The following is a 25,636-nucleotide window of genomic DNA, read 5'->3' as shown; positions in this document are numbered from 1 at the left end:
TCTCCTTGGTCATAAGTAAAACTAGAGGATGCCTTGCTCTCAGCCTGGAACACAGCACAGCTGTCTGTCTGGGCTTCCCTAAGGAGCAGTGAACATTTCCTGAATCTGGGGTCTGCAGAGCACATGGTGGCAGCTCCCGGGTTCAGGAAGCCCTGTTGGTTGGCTCCAGCCTGGGCATGTGGCCCTCTCTCCCTGGCAGGAGTTGCATGAAGAGGTATTTTTGGAAAGTGTAGGAATTCTGTAGCCACTTGGAAAATGCCTGCTCATAGGCTGGGCTGAATTTTCATTTTCAAATGATGATGTGGCTGAGGGGCCTGACCTGCCCAGTTTTCCAGGATCTAGGGGTGGAGAAAGTCAGGAGTCCTGCTCACATTTTCCTTTTTCTTTAAATTGTATCACCCTTTTCTTTCTGCCTTAAATCCCTGTATCCCAGAAGCTTCAAGAGAACTGTGAGGTGCCTCCCGCAGGCCATTGACTCTCTGATGCTGTGTGCAGGTAAGTGTTTCATCTCGTCCCAAATTAGCCAGGGCTTTTAGGTCACTTTAGGTGGAGTGAAAGCTTAACTCTCAGTTCTCTGTCAAAGATCTTTGGCTCTGGAGTCCTCTCCTGGAGTCTCCCTGGCCTTTCCTGGCAGGACCCTGAGTGACCCAAGTGTCCTCCTCTTCTCCCTGGGTCCCGGCTCCCGGCTCCCGGCTCCCGTGCCCTGCTGGCCTTCTTTGACAATTGCAGCGTTTGCTGTTCATCTAGCCATTCATTACCTGTCCATCCATCCATCCAAACATCCATCCAGTGCCAGGCCAGTTGCTGCTGGTTGTGACAGACACATTCATCTCCTTTTTTTTTTTTTTTTTTGAGATGGAATCTTGCTCTGTCTCCCAGGCTGGAGTGCAGTGGTGCAATCTCAGCTCACTGCAACCTCCACCTCCTGGGTTCAAGTGATTCTCCTGCCTCAGCCTCCCGAGTAGCTGGGATTACAGGCGCCCACCACCACACCCAGCTAATTTTTGTATTTTTAGTAGAGATGGGGTTTCACCATGTTGGCCGGGCTGGTTTCGAACTTCTGACCTCAAGTGATCTGATCACCTTGCTTCCTGAAATTCTGGGATTACAGGCGTGAGCCACTGTGCCTGGCCTCAAATTTTTCATTTCTGAGGGACTCCCCATCTCTGCCATTTCCCACCTCTGCCACCATCTTCCCTCCATGCCAGACCCCAAAATGAAAATGCCATGAAGAGAGCTTTGCTGCTGCATTTGTGTCCTTTTTTTTTTTCTTTTTTTTTTTTTTTTTTTCTGGGACGGAGTCTCGCTCTGTCACCCAGGCTGGAGTGCAGGGGCACTATCTCGGTTCACTGCAGCCTCTGCCTCCTGGGTTCAAGGAATTTGACTGCCTCAGTCTCCTGAGTTACTGGGACTACAGCTGCGCGGCACCATGCCCGGCTAATTGTTGTATTTTTAGAGAGGAGGTTTCACCATGTTGGCCAGGATGGTCTTGATCTCCTCACCTTGTGATCCTCCCGCTTCGGCCTCCCAAAGTGCTGGGATCACAGGCGAGAGCCACTGCGCAGGGCCTGTGTCCTTCTTAAGAGCAAAGCAATGCCAACAACCCCCAAAGCAAAAGCGCTGGAGAACAATGCTGCCTTTTCAGTTCTCAAAGCCTGCACATTCCTAGGTATGTTGCATAGACTTTCCCTCTAGGAGGTGAGGTTGCTCTAGTAAGGAGTCCTCACTCATCCTTGGCCAGGTCTTCTCTAGAGGTGAATTCCCAAGGTAGAAGCGGTGCAAAGGCTGACCTAGAGGAGAGAGACTCGCAGCTCTCACTGGGATGGCAGCAAGCACTGGCCCATTTTCTCCTCTTCTTGGCTCTGCCAGGGTTGCGTAGGCTGTTTGGAAGAAAACAGGCTGTGAGCCCTTTGAATTGCCTGAAGATGGGGCAAAGCCATCTATACACAGGTGACGTTATCTTTTTTTTTTTTTTGAGATGGAGTTTCACTCTGTCACCCAGGCTGGAGTGCAGTGGCGCAATCTCGGCTCACTGCGAGCTCCACCTCCCGGGTTCACGCCATTCTCCTGCCTCAGCCTCCCGAGTAGCTGGGACTACAGGCACCCGCCATCACGCCCGGCTAATTTTTTTGTATTTTTAGTAGAGACGGGGTTTCACCGTGTTAGCCAGGGTGGTCTTGGTCTCCTGACCTCATGATCCACCTGCTTCGGCCTCCCAAAGTGCTGGGATTACAGGCGTGAGCCACCGCGCCCGACTGAGGTTATCTTTTTTTTATTTTTTTAAGACAGAGTTTTGTGCTGTTGCTCAGGCTGGAGTGCAGTTGCACAGTCTCCGCTCACTGCAGCTTCCACATCCTGAGTTCAAGTGATTCTCCTGCCTCAGCCTCCTGAGTTGCTGGGATTACAGGTGTGCACCACCACACCTGGCTAATTTTTGTGTTTTTAGTAGAGATTGGGTTTCACCATGTTGACCAGGCTGGTCTCAAACTACTGATCTCAAGTGATCTGCCCTCCTCAGACTCCCAAAGTGCTGGCATTACAGGTGTGAGCCACCATACCTGGCTGATGCTCTCTGGTGAGGTGATCTAATTCTGGGCTGATCACTTGGAGAGGTAAAGCCCAGGAGAGAAAACAGAAACACAGAAAGAGTGTTCAGAATCTATGAGGCTCATTAAATTACACAGAGGAATAGAAATGTGGTGTGAATCAGATGTGCATACCGGCTTGAACAGTTTTTCAGGAACGAGTTTTCCTTTAAAAAAAAGTTATGTATTCATTCCTTGTAAATAGGTAATACAGGCCAGGCGTGATGGCTCATGCCTATAATCCCACCACTTTGGGAGGCCAAGGCTGGAGGACTGCTTGAGCCCAGGAGTTCAAGACCAGTTTGGGCAACATAGCAAGATCCCATCCCTACAAAAAAAAAAAAAAAAAAAAGTAAAAGGCTGGGCACGGTGGCTTACACCTGAAATCCCAGCACTTTGGGAGGCCAAGGTGGACAGATCACATGAGGCCAGGAGTTCGAGACCAGCCTGGCCAACATGGTGAAACCCTGTCTCTACTAAAAATACAAAAATTAGCTGGGCGTGGTGGCGGGCACCTGTAATCCCAGCTACTCGAGAGGCTGATGCAGGAGAATTGCTTGAACCTGGGAGGCAGAGGTTGCAGTGAGCCGATATCATGCCACTGCACACCAGCCTGGGCAACAGAGCGAGACTCTGTCTCAAAAAAAAAAAAAAATTAGCAGGGAGTGGGTGGCATGCACCTTTAGTCTTAGCTACTCAGGAGGCTGAGGTTGGAGGATCGCTTGAGCCCAGGCGTTTGAGGCTGCAGTGAGCTATGACTATGCCACTGACTCCAGTCTGGGTGACAGAATGGGACCCTGCCTATTAAAATAAGAAAAAAAAAAAAAAAGGTAATCCAAGCACATAGCACATAATTTTTAAAGGTGCCCAAGAGTACATAGCAAAGAATTAGTCTCTTTCCTATTCCTGTGCCCAAGTCCTTCAGTTTCCCTCCCAGAGACAACACTGTTACCAATTTAATGTGTGCATCTTTCTTGATATTTCCTCTGAAAATAACAAGTGTGTGTGTATGTGCATTTTAAATATATACAAATGGGTATATTATACACACTGTTTTGAACTTTGTTCTTTTCACTTGAGTATATTTTGGAGTCTTTTTTTCCTTCTAGCACATATACTATATGTGTTGGGGCAGATTTAGAAAGCGGGCAAAGTTCATCTTGTTCTCAATAACCCTGAGCTTCGCTTCAGATCAAGCTGCTTCTTACTTCTGCCTCAGAGGCTGGACCCTGTCAGCTATAGACAGTGTAGTCCCCGGATCACTTGAAGCCGTCCTGCTCAGTGAGACATCCTGCTGTGTGACGGGTTTCACTGAAAGGATCGTGTCCTTTCTTCTTACTGAATTCCCCACATCTAGAATTCGTTCTCACAGTTTAATACGTGCTAGGAGGACCAGTGTCAGCTCCCCACGTGGCTACTCAATTCTTTTTCTAGGTCTTATAGGTGGGGGAAGGATTTTCTGGGCAGTGTGGGAGGTCATCTCAGATCTCCATCTCTACTTTGTGGAAAGAGCCTGGCAGGGGCTGTGCACCGGTGGTGGCTTCCATATTACTGAGGTCACGGTGAGTCCTTTTCCTGAAGAGGTCTGAAATGTAGAAAGCAGAATGTAACTTGGCCCTTGCTTAATATTAAAAGACTGGTTAGAGGATCGCTTGAGGTCAGAAGTTCGAGACTAGCTTGGGCAACATAGCGAGACCCTGTCTCTAAAAACAAAACAAAGGCTGGGCGCGGTGGTTCACACCTGTAATCCCAACACTTTGGAAGGTGGAGGCGGGCAGATCATCTGAGGTCAGGAGTTCGAGACCAGCCCGGCCAACATGGCGAAACCCTGTCTCTAATAAAACTACAAAAAAATTAGCTGGGCATGGTGGCAGGCACCTGTAATCCCAGCTACTGGGGAGGCTGAGGCTGAAGAATCACTTGAACCCGGGAGGCGGAGGTTGTAGTGAGCCAAGATCATACCATTGCACTCCAGACTGGGCAACAAGAGCGAAACTCCATCTCAAAACAAAAACAAACAAACAACAAAATTGCTGTCTACCATCTTATAGTCAGTTTTCTTATCTATCTCTCTGTGTGTGTGTATACACCCACACACATATACACACACACACACACACACATATATAATTATTATTTTTTTTTGGGTGAGAGGCAAGGTCTCAGTCTGTCACCCAGGCTGGAGTGCAGTGGTGCCATCATGGCTCACTGCAGCCTAGAACTCCTGGGCTCACGGGATTCTCCTGCCTGGGTTTTCCAAAGTGCTGGGATTACAGGTGTGAGCCACCACACCCAGTCAGCTGGTTATCTGTAGAAGGAGATATCATATGTACCTTAGACAGTTGCTGTATTGATCAAATGAGGTCCACACAAAAACTTTTTTTTTTTTTTTTGAGACGGAGTCTCCCTCTGTTGCCCAGGCTAGAGTGCAGTGGTACAATCTTGGCTCATTGCAACCTCCACCTTCCGGGTTCACGCCATTCTCCTGCCTCAGCCTCCCGAATAGCTGGGACTACAGGCGCCCGCCACCACGCCCAGCTACATTTTTGTATTTTTAGTAGAGACGGGGTTTCACTGTGTTAACCAGGATGGTCTCGATCTCCTGACCTTGTGATCTGCCTGTCTCAGCCTCCCAAAGCACTGGGATTACAGGCGTGAGCCACTGCGCCCGGCCACACACAAAAACTTCTACACAAATGTTCATAGCAGCATCATGTATAATAGCCAAAAAAGTAGAAACAGATGTCCATCAATGGATTAATGGATAAATAAAAGATGATGTCCAGCCAGGCACAGTGGCCCATTCCTGTAATCCCAGCACTTTGGGAGGCCAAGGCAGGCAGATCACTTGAGGCCAGGAGTTCAAGATCAGCCTGGGCAACTTGATGAAACCCCGTCTCTACTAAAAATATAAAAATTAGCCAGGCATGGTGGCACATGCATGTAATTCCAGCTACTTTGGAGGCTGACGCACGAGAATCACTTGAGCCTGGGAGGTGGAGGTTACAGTGAGCCAAGATCACATAACTCCACTCCAGCCTGGGAGACAGAGTGAGACTCTTCTCAAAAAAAAAAAAAAAAGGTGATGTCTGTATAATGGACTATTATTCGGCCATAACAAGGAATGAAGTGCCGATACATGCTACAACATGGATGAACTTGAAAATATTATACTATGTGCAAAGGAAGGTAAGTTACCTTCCCGGGTTCAAGCAATTCTCCTGCCACAGCCTCCCCAGTAGCTGGGACGACAGGCGCCCGCCACCGTGCCCGGCTAATTTTTGTATTTTTAGCACAGACGGGGTTTCACTATGTTGGCCAGGCTGGTCTCAAACTCCTGACCTCAGGTGATTCACCAGACTTGGCTTCCCAAAGTGCTGTGATTAGAGGCATGAGCCACCGCACCTGGCCTAGTAGAGAGCAATTTTGAATACAGCTGTTAGATTCTGCACTCATGCCTTCTCTAATCCATGTCACCGGAGTAGAAATAATTGCTTTGACAGAACCTGGTGTAGATGTGTCTGTAGGAAGAAACTGTAAAATGAATGGATCATTTCGTGAAATATCTGCCCTTTCCCCACCTTTCTTTTGCTTCTTTGCCTTTTTCTCCCTAGTCTTTTAGGGCGTCAGCCCCCCACCTCTGTGGTTGGGAGGGACTATTGCACGTCTACACTCTCGTGCGAATGAAATAGTGTTTGAGTTCGTTATTTGCATTTGCGCGTTATCTCCCCCAGGAGATGACAGCTTCTCTGCCAGCAGCGGGCAAAGGTGGGCTCTGAAGCAGAGGAGGGGAATTACCAGGAAAACCTCATTTTCTTCTCCTGTCCTAGGGTTTCACTGATGAAGGCCTCTGGGCCACCCACGTTGGGGGTGGGGGCGGTGAGGACCGCCACCTGCCCGCGGCTCCCCTGCAGCCAGGCCAAGCGCGCCGTTGCTAGGGCAACCACCCGGCCAGGCCTGCGGCTGCCGGGAAGCCCCCTCGGCAGCGCGCACGGGTAGGGCTGTGGGGGCGCTGGCCGGCTGCGACGTCGGACCCCCGCCCCTCGGCGCCTGCCAGACTCAGCTCCATTCCCAGTCCCGCCTCCCTCGGTGGGCGGCAGGCCGGAACTCACGAATCAGAGCAGCTGACACATCGTCCGCTAAGCCAATCGCAGCAGATGTGTGATCCCGCCACCGCCCCGGACCCTGGCGGTTGGCGCTGAGTCGGGGACCGCGGGAGTCGCTGCTGAGGCGGCCTCGGTTGCGGTACGGAACGGTGCTGCTCTGCGGGGCCGGTCCAGGCTGGCAGCTGCCGGCGCTTGGCGGTGAGGGCGGGCTCCCGAGTGGCCCCCCACCGAAGGCGGTGGGACCAGCGGCTGAGGCCAGGATGCCGTCCAGGCGGCGCGGCGGCTCCTCACTCATCCCAGGTTAGGGGGACGCGGCGCTCGCTGCGGCTCCGCTCCCCTCTCGTCTCCTCACACCCGGCCCCGTTCCTCGTCCTGGCATCCCTTGGCCCCTTGTCGCCTTCTGCTCGGTGCCTCCCAGTTGTCCAACCCCGCCCCCGAGCGCAGAGCCCCGGGTCTCGCCCGTCCGGCCCCTGCTCCCACGCCCCTTCCCCCATCGCCGGCGTTTCCCGGGCTCGGCTTCGCCCCGGCCGCGGGGGCCTCTCCCCTCTGCCCCTTCTCTCCCTTCTCGCAGCCCTGGGACCACGTCCTAGCCCCACAGTCCCCTGGGATGAGACCTCGTCTCGCCGGGATCGGACATTTGCCCCCACCTCTACCCCGGCTGCGCTTCTTGAGCTCATCGCCCCATCATCCTACCCTTTGTACGTAGTCCTGTCTGCATGGCAGTCGCCCGCCCCGCTCCAGGTGTCCCTGGGTCTTGCCCTTTTGCTCCTAAGCACCTTCCTTTCCCAACTCGCCTCTTCTCCCCTCACTTTGACCACCCACCATCGTGATCTCCTCTTCTTTCCCTTACTCTTAAACCTCCAGACACTTTCCCACTCTGGAATGCCAGATTCATCGCTTTTTTTTTTTTTTTTTTTTTTTTAAAAGAGATGGAGTCTCTTATGTTGCCCAGGCTGGCCTCGAACTCCTGACCTCAAGCTATCCTTCTGCTTCGGCCTCCAAAGTGCTGGGATTACAGGCGTGAGCCACTGCGCCCGGCTCAAATCCATAGTGTAATATCTTCATCAGCTGCACCCCATAACATGTAAAGTCCCTTGCCCAGAGTCTAGCACACAGTAGGCCTGGCACATGGTAGGTGGTCACGCATGTTAGCCTCTTCCTCCTTCCAGGCGTGTTGTACTTTCCAGATGATGGTAGCAAGAAGTCCAGTGTCCACAGGGATTTGACTCTGCCTGAAGAATGGTATGGGAGATGGCAGGAGAAATTGGTGAACTCCAGTAAAGCGATTAAATGGTCAATTACTTACTGCATTCATTAAGAAGAAACAATTCTGCTATCCGTGCCATGTACTGTTTTATGTTAACTGCCTTTGTAAAGGATTCTTAGGCTGCTAGTCAGCGGGCTTTGCAGTATAATTACTCCCCATCAGCTCTCCATCCCCATCTGCAGTGTTTGGGGAAACTTTCTTTTTAGGAAAGAAAGAGCCCCTACCTCCCAGCTAAAGTGGCATAGTATATAAGCAATGTTGTACGCGTTTATCTATTAGCTGGATAGTCCAGGGAGCTGCAATGAATTTTCATCTTTTAAGATCCAGGAGGAATCAGGATTTGGATTTCCTGGAATCAGCTGCTGTACAGACCAAATATGCTTAAGAATGAAACTTCTGACAAGTCCTCTAAGAGTGAGAGAGGAATTATCCACCCCTCTCCCTCCCCCTCTCCAAACACTGGCTCTCGGAGGAAATAGCGAGTCGATTTTTAAAAAAGAGTAAAATACGTTTGACTTTTTAAAATGATAAAAGCATTGTCATTGGCCCTGTACTATTCTTGCCACCTTTGCTCTGATGGTCTCAAGCCTGGATGAATCAGTCAGCCTTTTCTGCTCCTGGGCTCCCAGGGCAGGCTGGCAAAAATCATATAACTAAACTGCTGGGTGCTGTTTCTGCACTTCTGGGTCCTGGAGATCCTTTGACTTAACCTCTAGATTCCTCTTATGTCCTAAAATCTAAATGGCTATTTATAGATCTTTACCATTCTTCTCGGACTCTTTGTCCTACTCTTGCTTTCTCTTCATTGCTTATTTTGCCACTTAACTTCACGGAATAAATTGGTGGGCATCAGCCCTGAACTCTTAAGGAGAGGTCATTTTTGTCTGTGCCTGTCTGTACCTGATTTCTAATATCCTTTCCTTTGATCTCAGAAGAAGAGGGGTCTTCCTTTCAAAAGCTAATGTCTTTGATCTCTTCCCATATTACTATTTTTTCTGTTGGACGGTATACATCCTCAGGTTTCCACCATTCAGACCAAAACAAAGCTTTTCTTGATGCTTCCCTTTTCTTTTTTTATTCTTCTCAGATTAGTGTTCTGAGATTAACGTTCGTTCCTTAGGGTTTCATTTTTGTTCTTTTCTCTAATTTCCTTGTGTGATTACACTTCCTTTCATGGCTTCAAATAGCACCTGTATATTTATGGTTTTCCAAGACGTCTATTTGGTCCCCATTTCTCTTGAACCTCAGGTTCTCATTTTCATCTGTGTACTGCATAGCTGTATGTGGATGCTTGATTACTTCAAATGTGGTTACCTTTTCCTTCCCTTTCTGTCCACCCATAGTCCCCTTCAAGCACATGTACAAACATTACTATTTTAAGATCTTTACTCTAGAAACCTTAAAATCATCTTCTTTTCTCCTCACATTAAGTCCAGCATAGATCCTATTGTTGTTGCTACCTCAGATCTTTTTTTTTCCTCTCTTCATAAGATCTTTTTTTTTTTTTTTCTCTCTTCATTGCCAGAAGACTGGTTCAGACCTTGGTTATGCTTTTTCTGAACCTTTGGGTCCTGTAGTCTACTTAATCCTCCACATTGCTGCTGGAATTGATTCTATTTCTGAACTATCAATCTGATCATGCTGCTTGTTTTCTTTAAAAATTCTCACCAGCTCCCAAACCCTTAGCGTGTTGAGCCAGTCCTTCCAGGCCTTCTGCAGCATGGGCGCATCCCCTTCCTGGGCCCTTTGTGATCCAGAGAAAAAAACAGTAAAGAAACAGACCATTCACTACCGTAAAATCAAGACTGTGACAGAGATGACTACAGGGTGCTCTGGGAGCATCATCCTGGAGAGAGTGAGGACAAGTTTCTGTCTACAGGCACCTAGGACTTTTTCTGACTACCCCTCCTCCTTAGTTTGGGTTAGGTGACTTTTCTTTGTGTTTCCACAGCACCCTGTACATACTTCCATCTCCATTTTTACCACTTATACCATTTTTACTTTTTCTTTTTTTTTTTTTTTTGTGACACAGTCTTGGTCTGTTGCCCAGGCTGGAGTGCAGTGGTATCATCTCAGTTCACTGCAACCTCTGCCTCCAGGGTTTGAGTGATTCTCGTACCTCAGCCTTCCGAGTAGTTGGGATTACAGGCGCCTGCCACCACACTCAGCTAATTTTTGTATTTTTAGTAGAGACAGGGTTTCATCATGTTGGACAGGCTGGTCTCAAACTCCTGACCTCAAGCAGTCCGCCCGCCTCAGCCTCCCAAAGTGCTGGGATTACAGGCGTGAGCCACTGTGCCCAGCCCATTTTTACTATTTATAATGTTCTGTTTTCTTATTTTTCTCCCTGACTTGAGAGTGAACCCTTTAAGAAAAAAGGGTTGTGTCATATCTCATTGTATCTCCAGTTTCTAGCCAATTGCCAGGTACATAGCGCTCAGTAAACTAAGTTTTCAGAAGAGCTGAATCTAGACAAGGAAAGGTAAGGGGAGATGGGCAGTTTGGAAGAGAAGGTAACATATAGAAAAGTGTGTCATAGGCTGGGCGCGGTGGCTCACGCCTGTAATCCCAGCATTTTGGGAGGCTGAGGCAGACAGATCAAGACCATCAAGACCAGCCTGGGCAACATGGTGAAACCCCATCTCTACTAAAAATACAAAAATTAGCCGGGCGTGGTGGCAGGCGCCTGTAATCCCAGCTACTCAGGAGGCTGAGGCAGGAGAATCGCTTGAACCTGGGAGGCGGACGTTACAGTGAGCTGACTCCAGCCTGGGCAACAGAGTGAGACTCCATCTCCAAATTAAAGAAAAAAGAAAAATGTGTGATAACCTGGTGCTTTTGGGAAAGAACTGGTAATTTGGAAAGGCTGGAGAATGGGCATAATGAGCGATGAGGCTGGGAAGGTATATAGGAGCCGCTCATGAATGACCTTGTGTGTCCTAACACATAATCCTGATGATAGCGAGGAACCTTTGAACGATTTCTTCCTGGGCAGATCTTAAAAAGTCTGGCTTGTTCCCATCTCAGGCTCTGTGTCTTGCTGCATGCCTTGCCTTTTGCCTCAGCCATATAAAATCATCTCCATTACCTGAACATGCCTAAATGGCTTTGTGTTTCTCTTTCTCCGTGGAATGCGTTTTCCCACTTAGCCACCTGTAGATTATACAGGCTTCTGGTTATCTCTGCAGTAAAGCCTTCCGACATCTGCCTGCAGTCCATGTCTCTTCATCTCTACTGTCCTTTACTTGTTTACATGTCTTTCTCTACTCTAAGGGTAGGGCTTTGAAATCAGGATGGGTTTTGATTCATGTCTGCATCCCCTACTCTGGCAGGTAACATGAATGAGTATTGTGACCAGGTATATTTTGATTATATTTATTTATTTTTCTAGAGATGGGGGTCTTGCTATGTTGCCCAGGCTGGTCTTGAACTCCTGGCTTCAGGTAACCCTCTGCCTTGACTTCCCAAAGTGTTGGGATTATGGGTGTGAGTCACTGTGCCTGGCCTCAGGTGTATTTTCAGAAAAATTACTCTGATCTCTGGTAGCATTGTAGAGAACAGGTTAGAGAGGGGCAAGACTAGGTGCACAAAGACCAATTAAGGTGGTCATTATAGGAATGTAGGTGAAAGATAATGAGGCCAGTGAGGCCAAGGGGTTAGATTTGGGAGTGAATTTGTGGAGTAAGGAGAACCGGTTAGGTGTATAGGTGAGAGAGAGGGAGAAGGAAGGGTGAAGGATGACGTACTGAGTTCAGGCTTGGGTGTCTGGGTAATGGTGGTTCTGTTCATCCAGGTAGGAAATACAGGAAAATAAACAAATTTTGAGGGAAAAGGAGAAAGCCAATGATAACATCTTGATGCCCAGGAAATAGCCTGAGAGAGCAGTTGGCCCTAAAGATGGAGATATATATGGAGGGTCTGTGCTAGAATTGAAAGTGAAGTCATCAGAAGTAGGTGAGATTGCCTGGTTCAGTGATTTTCAACATAGGCACTACTTAAAATCACCTGGGGAGCTTTTAAAGAATGAGGATGGGGGATCGAGGCATCCACAGGTATTCTGTATCATTTGGTCTGGTGCAGGGCCAGACCTTGTTACTTTAAAGATGCTTCCCATGAGATGGTGATAGGTATCTAGGACTGAGAACTGGGCTGAGAGCCCAAAGAGGGAGTGAACAATAGTAGTAACTCATCCTTTAAATATCAGGATAGCTGGGTGTGGTGGCTCACACCTGTAATCCCAGAGTTTGGGGAGATTGAGGTGGGAGGATTGCCTGAGATCAGAAGTTTGAGATCAGCCTGGGCAACACAGCAAGATCCCTGTCTCTACAAAATATGAAAAAACTAGCCAGGCACATGTGATGGCACATGCCTGTAGTTCCAGCCATGTAGAAGGCTGAGGCAGGAGGATTGCTTGAGCCCAGGAGTTTGAGGCTGCAGTGAGCTATGATCATGCCATTGCTCTCCAGCCTGAGTGACAGAGTGAGACCCTGTCTGTCTGTCTGCCTCTCTCTCTCTCTCTCTCACACACACACACACACACACACGCACACCAGGATAAATATTGCCTTTGTTGACATAGTTTCTTGCTTTCCTGGTACTGTGTACATTTACCTATTAAAGGACTTATCACATTTTATTTAAATTATATCTGCTGGGTCCATTTTTATTTTATTTTTATTTTTATTTTATTTTATTATTTTTTTTGAGACGGAGTTTTGCTCTTGTTGCCCAGGCTGGAGTGCAATGGCGTGATCTCGGCTCACCGCAACCTCCGCCTCCCAGGTTCAAGCAATTCTCCTGCCTCCGCCTCCTGAGTAGCTGAGATTACAGGCATGCACCACTACGCACGGCTATTTTGTATTTTTAGTAGAGACGGGGTTTCTCCATATTGAGGCTGGTCTCGAACTTCTGACCTCAGGTGATCTGCCTGCCTCAGCCTCCCAAAGTGCTGGGATTACAGGTGTGAGCCACCGCGCCTGGCCGGTCCATTTTTACAGCTAAGGAATTCCTTGAAGTCTGAAACCATGCCTTATTTATCTTTTCATCACTGCCTTGCACAGTACTTGATACATTTTAGAAACTTGATAAAAGTTGGTTGAATAAATCAGTTGATAAGTGATATAAAACAGAGCTTGAACTCATGATTTTGCAAACTGACCAGCTGTTTCTTTCTTTGCTGCTTAACAAGTCACTGGTCAAATATGCGTAGTCATTCTTGTTTTAAAAACACACAATCTTGCCGGGCGCAGTAGCTCACGCCTGTAATCCCAGCGCTTTGGGAGGCCAAGGCAGGGGGATCACGAGGTCAAGAGATGGAGACCATCCTGGTCAACGTGGTGAAACCTGGTCTCTACTAAAAGTACAATAATTAGCTGGGCATGGCGGTGGGCGCCTGTAGTCCCAGCTACTCGGGAGGCTGAGGCAGGAGAATCCTTTGAACCTGGGAGGCAGAGGTCGCAGTGAGCCAACATTGCGCCACTGCACTCCAGCCTGGCGACAGAGCAAGACTCTGCCTCAAAAAGAAACAAACAAACCCCAAAACAATCTTTATAAATTAGAGTGGATTAAGATAAATATTATTTGCTCTGTAATGTCTTGGCTTTTAAGGTGGTTAAGCTGTGACAGTTACTACAGAGGTTTATTCAGGCTTTGTCTTTAGAAGATACTATTTAAAATAGACTTTATTTCATACAATTAAGGTATAACGATCTTGTATCTTTTTCAAACAAATAGCTCTTGATTTTAGGCTCATGAGCTTTGGAATTTTTAACTAGAACAAAAACTGTCAATTTGATAAAAGATCTTGAACAGTGGCATAACAATTTCTTTTTAACTAAGAAAATTAAGGAAGTAAGGAATATGCCTCAAGCAAGCCCTATACCTAAATGAATCTCACTGGGATTGGTGATGGGTAGGAAGAAATAAATAATTCCCATGTATTTAAGCACTGTTGTAGGAAGCACCTGTGATTGCTCATATATCGATATCAGTGTATTTTCTTTTCTTCTCTTTTTATTTTGAGACAGAGTCCTACTCTGTCGCCCAGGCTGGAGCGCAATGATACGATCTCGGCTCACTGCAACCTTCGTTTCCCGGGTTCAAGAGATTCTCCTGCCTCAGCCTTCAACTAGCTGGCATTACAGGCTCCCGCCACCACGCCCAGCTAATTTTTGTATTTTTAGTAGAGACGGGGTTTCACCATGTTGGCCAGGCTGGTCTCGAACGCCTGACCTCAAGTGATTCCCCCACCTTGGCCTCCCAAAGTGCTGAGGCGTGAGCCACTGCGCCCAACCTCAGTGCATTTTCTATTTTCTGATTTCTCAGGGCTTAGATATAAACCATGGAATCTTTTGTTCTTTGTTTTTTCTTAAGATTTTGTCAGCTGTTTCTTTTTATAGGATTTGTGGTTGACAGTTCTTTGCTTTTAACATTTGAGAAATGTTGAGAAACTTTTTTCAGATGAGAAACCCTGTCATTAGAATTCATTTTCTTATAGGTAACATCCTTTCTCCCCAGCTGCTTTAGAGGTTTTTTCTTTGTCTTTAGTTTTCAGAAGTTAAATTATGATGTGTCTGCACGAATTTCTTTGGGTTTTCCTGTTTGGAGTTCTCTTACTTTCTTGAGCTGCAGATTCGTCTTTTACCACATTTGAGAAGTTTTCAGTCACTTCTTAGAATAATTTTTCAGTACCACTCTCTGTCTCCTTTCATTCTGTGACTGCATGTTAGATCTTTTGTTACTGTCTCACAGGATGTGAGGCACTATTTTCTTTTAATTTTTTTCCAGTCTTATTTTTTTGTCTGTTGTTTAGATTGGGTAATTCTTGTTTCAAGTTTATTGATTCTTACCTGTGTTATATTCATTCTGCTGTTGAGCTAACCCACTGAGTTATTATTTTGGTTGTTTTTCAGTTCTATAATTTTTATTGGGTTCTTTTTTGTCTATTCTACTTCTTTGGTGAGATTTTCTATTTTGTCATTTGTTTAAAGAGTGTATGTAATGGCCTGTTAAAGAATAGGCTGGGCGTGGTGGCTCACGCCTGTAATCCCAGCACTTTGGGAGGCCGAGGTGGGCGGATCACGAGGTCGGGAGATCGAGACCATCCTGGCTAACACGGTGAAACCCTGTCTCTACTAAAAATACAAAAAATTAGCCAGGCTTGGTGGCGGGTGCCTGCAGTCCCAGCTACTTGGGAGGCTGAGGCAGGAGAATGGCGCGAACCCCGGAGGCGGAGCTTGCAGTGAGCGGAGATCGCGCCACTGCACTCCAGCCTGGGAGACAGAGTGAGACTCGTCTCAAAAAAAAAAAAAAGAATAATGGCTACTTTAAAATCTCTGTCAGATCATTCCAACATGTGATTCATCCTGTTGTTGGCATCTGTTAATTGTCTTTTCTCATTCAAATTGTGGTTTTCCTGGTTCTTGCTATGATGAATGACTTTTGATTGTATCTTGGACATTTTGGATATTATGTTAGGAGTTATAGATCATATTTAAACTTTATGTTTTAGTAGACAGTCACCTGAGAAGGAGCATGTAGCTCCCAGCCTGCCTTTTGTTTTGTAACAGCTTTATTGAGATATAATTCACATGCCACATGTTCAACCATTTAAAGTGTAAAATTCATTTACTTTTAGTATATTCATATAGTTGTACATCATTACTACAATCAATTTTAGAACATTTTCACTACCCACAAAAAAAACCATACCACACACTCCTTAGCCATTATCCTCAACTCTCCTTCTCTTCATCTTCTCCATCCCTAGGCAACCACTAATCTATTTTCTGTCTTTATAGATTCATATTATATAGAATAGAAATATCTATTTTGAGCACCTAATAAAAACAGAATCATATATAATATTGTCCTTTATTTCATTTTTAGAGTAATATATACTATTATCCTATATTAACTATTAATATTTACTAATTTTTTGGTAATTTTTAAGTATTTATAAGTATAAATATAAATTATATTTATTTATAAATAGTGAGCTGCAATTTATTTTTGTAGTGTTTTTGGTTTCAAAATCCAACTAAAATTGGCTGCATATATAATGAGTTTGGAAGTGTCGTTAAGAATTGGTGTTGCTGCCAAAAGCAATGGCAACAAAAGCCAAAATTGACAAATGGGATCTAATTAAACTAAAGAGCTTCTGCACAGCAAAAGAAACTACCATCAGAGTGAACAGGCAACCTACAAAATGGGAGAAAATTTTCGCAACCTACTTATCTGACAAAGTGCTAATATCCAGAATCTACAATGAACTCAAACAAGTTTACAAGAAAAAAACAAACAACCCCATCAACAAGTGGGCGAAGGATATGAACAGACACTTCTCAAAAGAAGACATTTATGCAGCCAAAGACACATGAAAAAATGCTCATCATCACTGGCCATCAGAGAAATGCAAATCAAAACCACAGTGAGATACCATCTCACACCAGTTAGAATGGCAATCATTAAAAAGTCAGGAAACAGCAGGTGCTGGAGAGGATGTGGAGAAATAGGAACACTTTTACACTGTTGGTGGGACTGTAAACTAGTTCAACCATTGTGGAAGTCAGTGTGGCGATTCCTCAGGGATCTAGAACTAGAAATACCATTTGACCCAGCCATCCCATTACTGGGTATATACCCAAAGGACTATAAATCATGCTGCTATAAAGACACATGTACACGTATGTTTATTGTGGCACTATTCACAATAGCAAAGACTTGGAACCAACCCAAATGTCCAACAATGATAGACTGAATTAAGAAAATATGGCACATATACACCATGGAATACTATGCAGCCATAAAAATGATGAATTCATGTCCTTTGTAGGGACATGGATGAAATTGGAAATCATCATTCTCAGTAAACTATTGCAAGGACAAAAAACCAAACACTGCATGTTCTCACTCATAGATGAGAATTGAACAAAGAGCACATGGACACAGGAAGGGGAACATCACACTCTGGGGACTGTTGTGGGGTGGGGGGAGGGGGGAGGGATAGCATTAGGAGATATACCTAATGCTAAATGACGAGTTAATGGGTGCAGCGCACCAGCATGGCACATGTATACATATGTAACTAACCTGCACATTGTGCACATGTACCCTAAAACTTAAAGTATAATAATAATAATAATAAAAGAATTGGTGTTGCTGGTGCAGTGACTCATGCCTGTAATTCCATCACTTTGGGAGGCCAAGTGCTTGAGCCCAGGAGTTCAAGACCAGCCTGGGTAACATGATGAAAGCCTGTCTCTATAAAAAAATATGAAAATTAGCATGGCGTGGCGGCACACACCTGTAGTACCAGCTACTTGGGAGGCTGAGGCAGGAAGATCTCTTGAACCTGGGAGGGGAGGCGAGATCCTGCCACTGCACTCCAGCCTGGGCAACAGTGTGAGACCCTGCCTAAAAAAAAAGCCACCAACAAAAAAATAAATAAATATATCATATACATTTAATATGTTTTTAAATATGTATTATATATTTATATGTATATTTTTGTTGGTTTTTTAAATATATATTTTTATAGATATGTTTTATATATATTATATATTACACTAATATGATATGCATTAACTATATAAATACATATTAATATGTTTTAAATATATATTTAATATATTAATCTATATTATATTAAATATATTTTTATATATATTTAATATATTAATCTATATTATATTAAATATATTTTTATATATATATTTTTTGAGATGGAGTCTCTCTCTGTCGCCAGGTTGGAGTGCAGTGGCGCGATCTCGGCTCACTGCAACCTCTGCCTCCCGGGTTCAAGCCATTCTCCTGCCTTAGCCTCTCGAGTAGCTGGAACTACAGGCATGTGCCACCAAGCCCGGCTAATTTTTGTATTTTTAGTAGAGATGGGGTTTCACCATGTTGGCCAGGATAGTCTCCGTCTCTTGACCTCGTGATCTGCCCACCTCAGCCTCCCCTCCCAAAGTGTTAGGATTACAGGCGTGAGCCACCATACTTGACCCTAATATTATATATATGTATATATATATATTTTTTGAGATGCAGCCTTGCTCTGTCGCCCAGGCTGGAGTGAAGTGGCGGGATCTCTGCTCACTGCAAGCTCTGCCTCCCGGGTTCACACGATTCTCCTTCCTCAGCCTCCTGAGTAGCTGGGACTACAGGTGCCCGCCACCACGCGCAGCTAATTTTTTGTGTTTTTAGTAGAGATGGGGTTTCACCATGTTAGCCAGGATGGTCTGGATCTCCTGACCTCGTGATCCACCCGCCTCGGCTTCCCAAAGTGCTGGGATTACAGGCGTGAGCCACTGTGCCCAGCCTCTTAAAATATATTTTTAAGAAGAATGTGTCAATTTTTATTTTAACTTTTGATAGAATTTACCAGTGAAGTCATCTTGTCCTGGTTTTTCTTTTTTTTTTTGAGACGGAGTCTCGCTCTGTCGCCCAGGCTGGAGTGCAGTGGCACGATCTCGGCTCACTGCAAGCTCCGCCTCCTGGGTTCACGCCATTCTCCTGCCTCAGCCTCCCAAGTAGCTGGGACTACAGGCGCCCGCCACGACACCCGGCTAATTTTTTGTATTTTTAGTAGAGACGGGGTTTCACCGTGTTAGCCAGGATGGTCTCAATCTCCTGACCTTGTGATCCACCCGCCTCGGCCTCCCAAAGTGCTGGGATGTGAGTCACCGCGCCTGGCCAGTGTCCTGGTTTTTCTTTGTGGAAAATTTTAAATTACTCTTTCACTTGCTTTAGTTGTTATAGGTTTATTCAGATTTTTAATATTTTCTTGAGTCAGTATTAGTAGTTTGTATCTTTTAGAAATTTGTCCATTTTATCTAGGTTACTTTGTTGGATTACACTTGTTTATGATCACTTTTATTTTTGTAGGGTTGGTAGTTACGTCTCCTTTTCATTACTGATTTTCATAATTTGAGTCTTCTCTCTTTTGTTATTGGTCGGTCTAGCTAAAAGATTGTTAATTTTGCTGATCTTTTCAAAGAACCAGTTTTTGGTTTTGTTGATTTTCTCTATTCTGTTTTCTGTTGTATTTATTTCACTGTAGTCTTTATTATTTCCTTCTTTCTGATGGTTTTGGTCTTGTTTGCTCTTTTTCTTTTCTTTTTTTTTTTTTTTTTGAGACGGAGTCTTGCTCTGTCGCCTGGGTTGGAGTGTAGTGGCACGATCTTGGCTCACTGCAGCCTCCGCCTCCCAGGTTCAAGTGATTCTCCTGCCTCAGCCTCCCGAGTAGCTGGGATTACAGGTGCCTGACACCACGCCCAGCTAATTTTTGTATTTTTAGTAGAGATGAAGTTTCACCATGTTAGCCAGGATGGTCTCAATCTCCTGACCTCGTGATCTGCGTGCCTCAGCCTCCCAAAGTGCTGAGATTACAGGCGTAAGCCATTGCACCCAGCCCTGTTTGCTCTTTTTCTAGTTTCTTAAGGGAGAAAGTTAGGTTGTTGATTTGCAATCTTTTTTAATACAGGTGTTTACAGCTATAAATTCCCTCATAGCACTGCTTTTGCTGCATCCCATAAGTTTTGTATTTTCAACTCGAAGTATTTTGTAATGTTCCTAATGTTTTTTTTTTTTGGCTCATTGGTTATTTAGGAGGGTGGTATTTCATTTCCACATATTTGTAAATTTCCCAAACTTTTTTTTTGGTTATTGTTTTTTAATTTTATTTCATTTTGGTCAGATAATATACTTTATATGTTTTCAGTGGTTTAAATATATTGGGACTTGTTCTAAAGCCTAACACATGGTCTATCCTAGAGAATGTTCCATGTCATTTGAGAACAATATATATTTTGCCATTGTTGCTTGGAGGCTTTTATAGATATTTGTTAGATCTAGTTGATTTGTAGTATTGTAGTCTTCTATTTCCTTGCTGATATTTTGTCTAGTTGCTTTATCCATTAGTGAAAGTGGGATAGTGAGGCCTCCAACTGTTATTGTTAAATTGTCTATTTCTCACTTGAATTCTGTCAGTTTTTGCTTCATGTATTTTAGGGCTCTGTTGTTATTTGCATATATGTTTATAATTGTATTTTTTTGATGAATTGTTGGATTTTCCCTCTTATAAAATGTCTTTTTTGTCTCTCTTTTGGTAACAATGTTTGTCTTAAAGTGCATTGTATCTGACATTGTATAGTTTGCTGTTTGCATGGTATATCTTTTACCTTTGTTTTGCTTTCAGCCTGTTTGGTCTTTGAATCTAACACATCATTTATTTATTTATTTATTTGTTTGTTTGTTTGTTTTGAGATGGAGTCTTGCTCTGTTGTCCAGGCTGGAGTGCACTGGTGCGATCTCGGCTCCGTCTCCCGGGTTCAAGTGATTCTCCTGTCTCAGCCTCCCGAGTAGCTGGGACTACAGGCATGTGCCACCACGCCTGGCTAATTTTTTGTATTTTTAGTAGAGGCGGGGTTTCACCATGTTGACCAGGATGGTTTTGATCTCCTGACTTTGTGATCCGCCCGCCTCGGCCTCCCAAAGTGCTGGGATTACAGGTGTGAGCCACCGCGCCTGGCCTTTTTCTTTTTTTGAGATGGAGTCTGACCCTGTCGCCCAGGCTGGAGTGAAGTGGCACGATCTCGGCTCACTGTAACCTCCGCCTCCCGGATTCAAGCAATTCTCCTGCCTCAGCCTCCTGAGTAGCTGTGATTACAGGCACCTGCCACCATGCCCAGATGATTTTTGTGTTTTATTAGAGACAAGGTGTCACCATGTAGATCAGTCTGGTCTCAAACCCCTGACCTCAAGTGATCTGCCCGCCTTGGCCTCCCAACGTGTTGGGATTATAGGCGTGAGCCACCGCACCCGGTCCCCCTTAAGATTCATTCTGATGTCATTTTCTTCATGTAGCCTTTTCTGAGCCCATGGATGTGATCCTTCCTTGAAATGCCCGTATGTCTTTGTTCATGCCTTTTGTATGATCTTTTTATTATTTTATCATGGCATATATGGTTAGTTTCTTGTCTTCTCTCCTTGCTAAGCTACTAGATTTTTGAAGGCAGATGATAAATCATACTCATTTATATGCTCATTTAATGTATGTAACATTTAATTGAAATGTATGAGTAAGAATTTTCTACCCTGTAAAAATTAAATAACAGTACATGGTTGTACATATGATATGTTTTTATAATTATTAGAAAGGTATAACAAGACAATGAAAGTTCAGTTTTGCCCACAGAAATTGGTATTATAGGGCTGGGCACGGTGGCTCACGCCTGTAATCCCAGCACTTTGGGAGGCTGAGGCGGGCAGATCACAAGGTCAGGATATCGAGACCATTCTGGCTAACACAGGTGAAACCCCATCTCTACTAAAAATACAAAAACGTTAGCTGGGTGTGGTGGTGGGTGCCTGTAGTCCCAGCTACTTGGGAGTCTGAGGCAGGAGAACGGCATGAACCCGGGAGGCGGAGCTTGCAGTGATCTGCGATTGCACCACTGCACTCCAGCCTGGGTGACAGAGCAAGACTCCATCTCAAAAAAAAAAAAATTGTTATTATAGTGTTTTATTTTATTTTATTTCATTTTTTTGAGACAGAGTCTGGCTATGTCATCTAGGCTGGAGTGTAGTGGCGCAATCTCAGCTCACAGCAACCTCTGCCTCCCCGGTTCAAGCAATTCTTTTGCCTCAGCCTTTTGAGTAGCTGGGACTTCAGGCATGTACCACCATGCCTGGCTAATTTTTTTTTTTTTTTTTTTTTTGGTATTTTTAGTAGAGACAGCATTTCACCATGTTGGCCAGGCTGGTCTCGAACTCCTGACCTCAAGTGATCCACCCACTTCAGCCTCCCAGAGTGCTGGGATTACAGGCATGAGCCACTGCACCTGGCCATAGCAGTGGTTTCTGATCAAATATTTGATGCCCAGCTTTTCATAGAGAACATCACAAAATTCCAGCTCCAAGTAATTTTGGGCTAGAGGCATAATTTCCCACAACAAACATGGGAAGCCTACTTTCATATGAGAGTGACTAGGCTAAAGCAAAACTAAACTGGAAAATGTACAGGAAAGGTAGAGCTATTTGCCAGGCTACTTTCTAGCCTCCGTATTTATCTGTTATTTCTTGAGTCCAAATCTAGTTCTCCATTCTTAATCTCTCCCAGATGAAATCTTCAGGGACTTGAAGAAAGTGTGCAAATATGCATCCTGCTCATTTTTGTAAGTAAAGCATAATGGCTACATGGATTTATAGTTTTCTTCTGTCATTCTAATTAGAGCTGAGGTGGTCATGATAGGACAATTCTGGAGAAAATGCAGTTCAAAAGCTGAGTATATTTTTAAAAGCTGTATGCTAATGAAAGCCTTATAAATAATAGCAGATGGTCTTAAATTTACTTCATTTGCACCATAATTGTTGCATACCTGGCTTTTTGTTCATGCCAAGCCTAATAATGACTGGGCCATACCATGGTATACATCAGATCTGGGTTCCAGCTTGGCAAATAATTTGCCATGTAGCAGTATATTAAGGAAGTTTTTTTATCCCTTCTGGGCCTCAGTTTCCTTATGCGTAAAATTCTAGAACAGAAATGTTCCTTTACTTTATGATTCGTTGCAGCAATGGAAGGGATTGCAAACAAAGATTTTGATTCATTCATCAATGAGAGTGCCAAGTGATGATAGAGGCAGATGAAATAGACTGATCAATAAAGGGAGTGGATTAGAAGAGCAAGGGTCAAAGGGAAAAAAAAGGAGGTGAACTCTGTATTTTTAGTTTTTTTAAATGTAGTCAAACCATATTATAACACTGGAACCAAAAGAAAAAACTAATGTTCTAATCCTAGGAAAGCATTAGCTGTCTGGGCTTTTATTGAGAAAGTTTTAGCAGGATCAGTCAATGCACATTTATCAAGTGCTCAATATGCTTGTAGTATATTGTTATATACTGTGGAGAAACTGAAAAAGATAATATATAGTCAATATGTCCCAAGAACTCACAACTAATTACACTTATAGAATCTAATTACAGCCATAATTACCTTATTGGCAATCTAAAATTCATTAATTCATTCAAAAGGCTCTACTTTCAAGGAGCTCACAGCCTACTGGAAAAACAGACAAAGTAACCACGTAGTGTGAGATGTGATACAGAGTAAATACAAGGGCACTAGGAAGGACACCTGTGTCATATGTGGCAGAGAGCTGTCAGGAAAGCTGCGCAGGAAAGATGGCATTAAAGTGGAATGTTGAAGGATGAGTGAGAGTCATCAGGCAGAGAGACATGCAAAAGCTGTAGTGCATGCAGAGGCTCAAACAAGGAAGGGATGCTTCAGGTGGATGACAGTGGCACTGGGTGAGTGTGTGGGGGTGGTGGGTGGGTGGGTGGTAAAACAGGCTGGGCAGCAGACAAAGGCTGGGTCAGGAAGGGCCTTGTACTAACGTTATGGTGAGGACTTTTTTATTTTTTTGAAAAAAGTAGAAAGTTGTGGAAGAGTTTTAAGCAAGGGAACATCATAAGTATATTTGCATTTTGGAAAGATTGTTCCTGGCTGGGAGCAGTGGCTCACACCTGTAATCCCAATGTTTTGGGAGGCCAAGGTGGGTAGATCACCTGAGGTCAGGAGTTTGAGACCAGACTGGACAACATGGTGAAACCCCGTCTCTACTAAAAATGCAAAAATTAGCTGGGTGTGGTGGCACACGCCTGTAATCCCAGCTACTTGGGAGGCTGAGGCAGGAGAATTGCTTGAACCTGGGAGGTGGAGCTTGCAGTGAGCCGAGATTGTGCCACTGCACTCCAGCCTGGGCAACAGAGTGAGACTCCGTCTTAAAAAAAAAAAAAAAAAAAAAAAAGATAATTCCTGAGACAAGTTGGTGATTCAACTGATGGAAAGAAGTCAGAACTCAGACCATTTAGGAGGCTGTGGAGTTCATATGAGAAAGGAAGAGGGTGAGGATTAAACTGATTTTTTTTTTTCCTAATTATCAGCAGGGAAAAAATTGAGGGAAATCAAGTAAAGGGAGATGAAGGAGGAAGAATTGACAGGGCTTTACCAGTTACTCATGGAGAGCTTAAGGGAGAAACTACATAAAGGTTCCCTGGTTTTAAGCTTGAGAATCAGAGAGAAAGTGGTTCATTGACCAATGGAGGAAAGGGAAGAGTAGAAGAGATTTACTAGAGAAGGTAGGTTCCATTTAGTGTTCATTGAGTGTAACATGCCGGTGAACATCTGGATAGAATTGTCCCTTAGCCTTTAAATGATCAAGTCTGAGATTGGGATAGAAGTCTTGGTTGCAAATCGATTTGAGTCATTACAGTGTAAGTGGGAGCTGGCTGCAGATGAAGCAGGGTGAGAGTAGGAGTGTGAGTAAGGGAATGCAGTGCTGTAAATTAATATTTGATCACTGCTTTGTGATGTTGGTTTTGAAACATAAGTTTGAATACAGAGTTGACTTTTTAAAATCTGGGCTTTTCTCTTTAGTGTCATTGATTACTGTTAGTATTCTAACAATTAATATCTGTAGGACTCTTTCTTTCCAAAGACTTGGAAAAACTGTTTTTCCTCTCTGCTATGAATTTTGTAATTATTTTATTGATTGCAGAATATCTTTTTGAGGCAGTGATTGAAATTGCAAAGTTTTTGTCATCGCTTCCACATTACTTTCTTTCTGTTTATTCATAGTTCCTTGTTTCATTTTTGCTGTTTATTTGTTGACTATTTGCTTTATATCAGATGACTTTATAGGCATTTTAAGGAGATTTAAGAAAGATTTCACTAGTTACCTATTTGTCTATAAATTCCTTGCTTAGGCCAAGTGTGGTGGCTCACGCCTGTAATCTCAGCACTTTGGGAGGCCGAGGTGGGTGGATCACAAGGTCAGGAGATCGAGACTATCCTGGCTAACACGGTGAAACCCTGTCTCTACTAAAAAATACAAAAGAAGAATTAGCTGGGCATGGTGGCGGGCACCTGTAGTCCCAGCTACTTGGGAGGCTGAGGCAGGAGAATGGCATGAACCCGGGAGGTGGAGCTTGCAGTGAGCTGAGATCGTGCCACTGCACTCCAGCCTGGGCCACAGAGTGAGACTCCATCTCAAAAAAAAAAAAAAAAAAATTTCCTTGCTTTGTATTTTATCTGGTGTTCATGTATCTGCTGCATATTAAATGATGAATAGGTTTTAATTTGTGATGTAAAGGAACTTAAATATTAAATAGTCTAGTGAGGTAAACTAACCACAATACAGCGGTATGTGTACTTTGAGGTTACAGAAGAGGGAAAAATTGATTTTTGTGCAGGAAAGATGAAAAAAGGCAGTCAGGGACAGGTTGACTGAGGAGATATGTGTAAAAGAGAGAAAGTGGCATGGTACTGGAGGCGGCACCATGAGCAGAGGCCGGGCGTGGAGGGGTCTGATGTCAATGGGGAATGGTTCTCAGGGGGTCAGGCTGCATGGGAGGAGTGCTGGGAGGTGAAGGTAAAGGTGGAAGATAAGCAGGAGACAGTGAAGGAAGGGTGCCCTGGGCCCCTGTTCTTTAAAAGCCCCTTCACATGTTTCCATGTGATTGCCCCAGCAGTGCTGTGAGAGAACTTGTAGGTGTCCCTTTTTCCTTTGCATTTTGTCTCCAGTCTGTCTTCTTCCTTTCATAATTTCTACTCTAATTACTTGTGAAGAAGGGTTTGGTTATCATTATCTCTATTTTGTGGATGACAGAACTGATGC

The 25,636-nt window shown here is 44.5% G+C and overlaps 1 protein-coding gene across 10 annotated transcripts in view; it reads left to right on the top strand.

Moving 5' to 3' along the window:
• The first annotated feature begins 6,531 nt into the window (after positions 1–6,531).
• Positions 6,532–25,636, top strand: part of TPST1 (tyrosylprotein sulfotransferase 1) — a 353,853-nt gene continuing 334,748 nt past the window's right edge. For 7 of the 10 annotated variants that reach the window (XM_054560487.1, XM_024250227.3, XM_002817896.5 and 4 more), the window contains exon 1: positions 6,773–6,991. The gene's annotated coding sequence lies outside the window, so the exon portion shown is untranslated. Of the gene's footprint in view, positions 6,992–7,262; positions 7,390–25,636 lie in introns of all 10 variants that reach the window. The other 3 variants (XM_063725706.1, XM_054560486.2, XM_054560485.2) reach the window with 3 other exon arrangements.

Source organism: Pongo abelii, chromosome 6, assembly GCF_028885655.2.
Source record: "Pongo abelii isolate AG06213 chromosome 6, NHGRI_mPonAbe1-v2.0_pri, whole genome shotgun sequence".
NCBI lineage: Eukaryota > Metazoa > Chordata > Mammalia > Primates > Hominidae > Pongo > Pongo abelii.
Note: the sequence above shows the minus strand (reverse complement) of the source record. Positions and strands in the feature narration are given on the sequence as shown.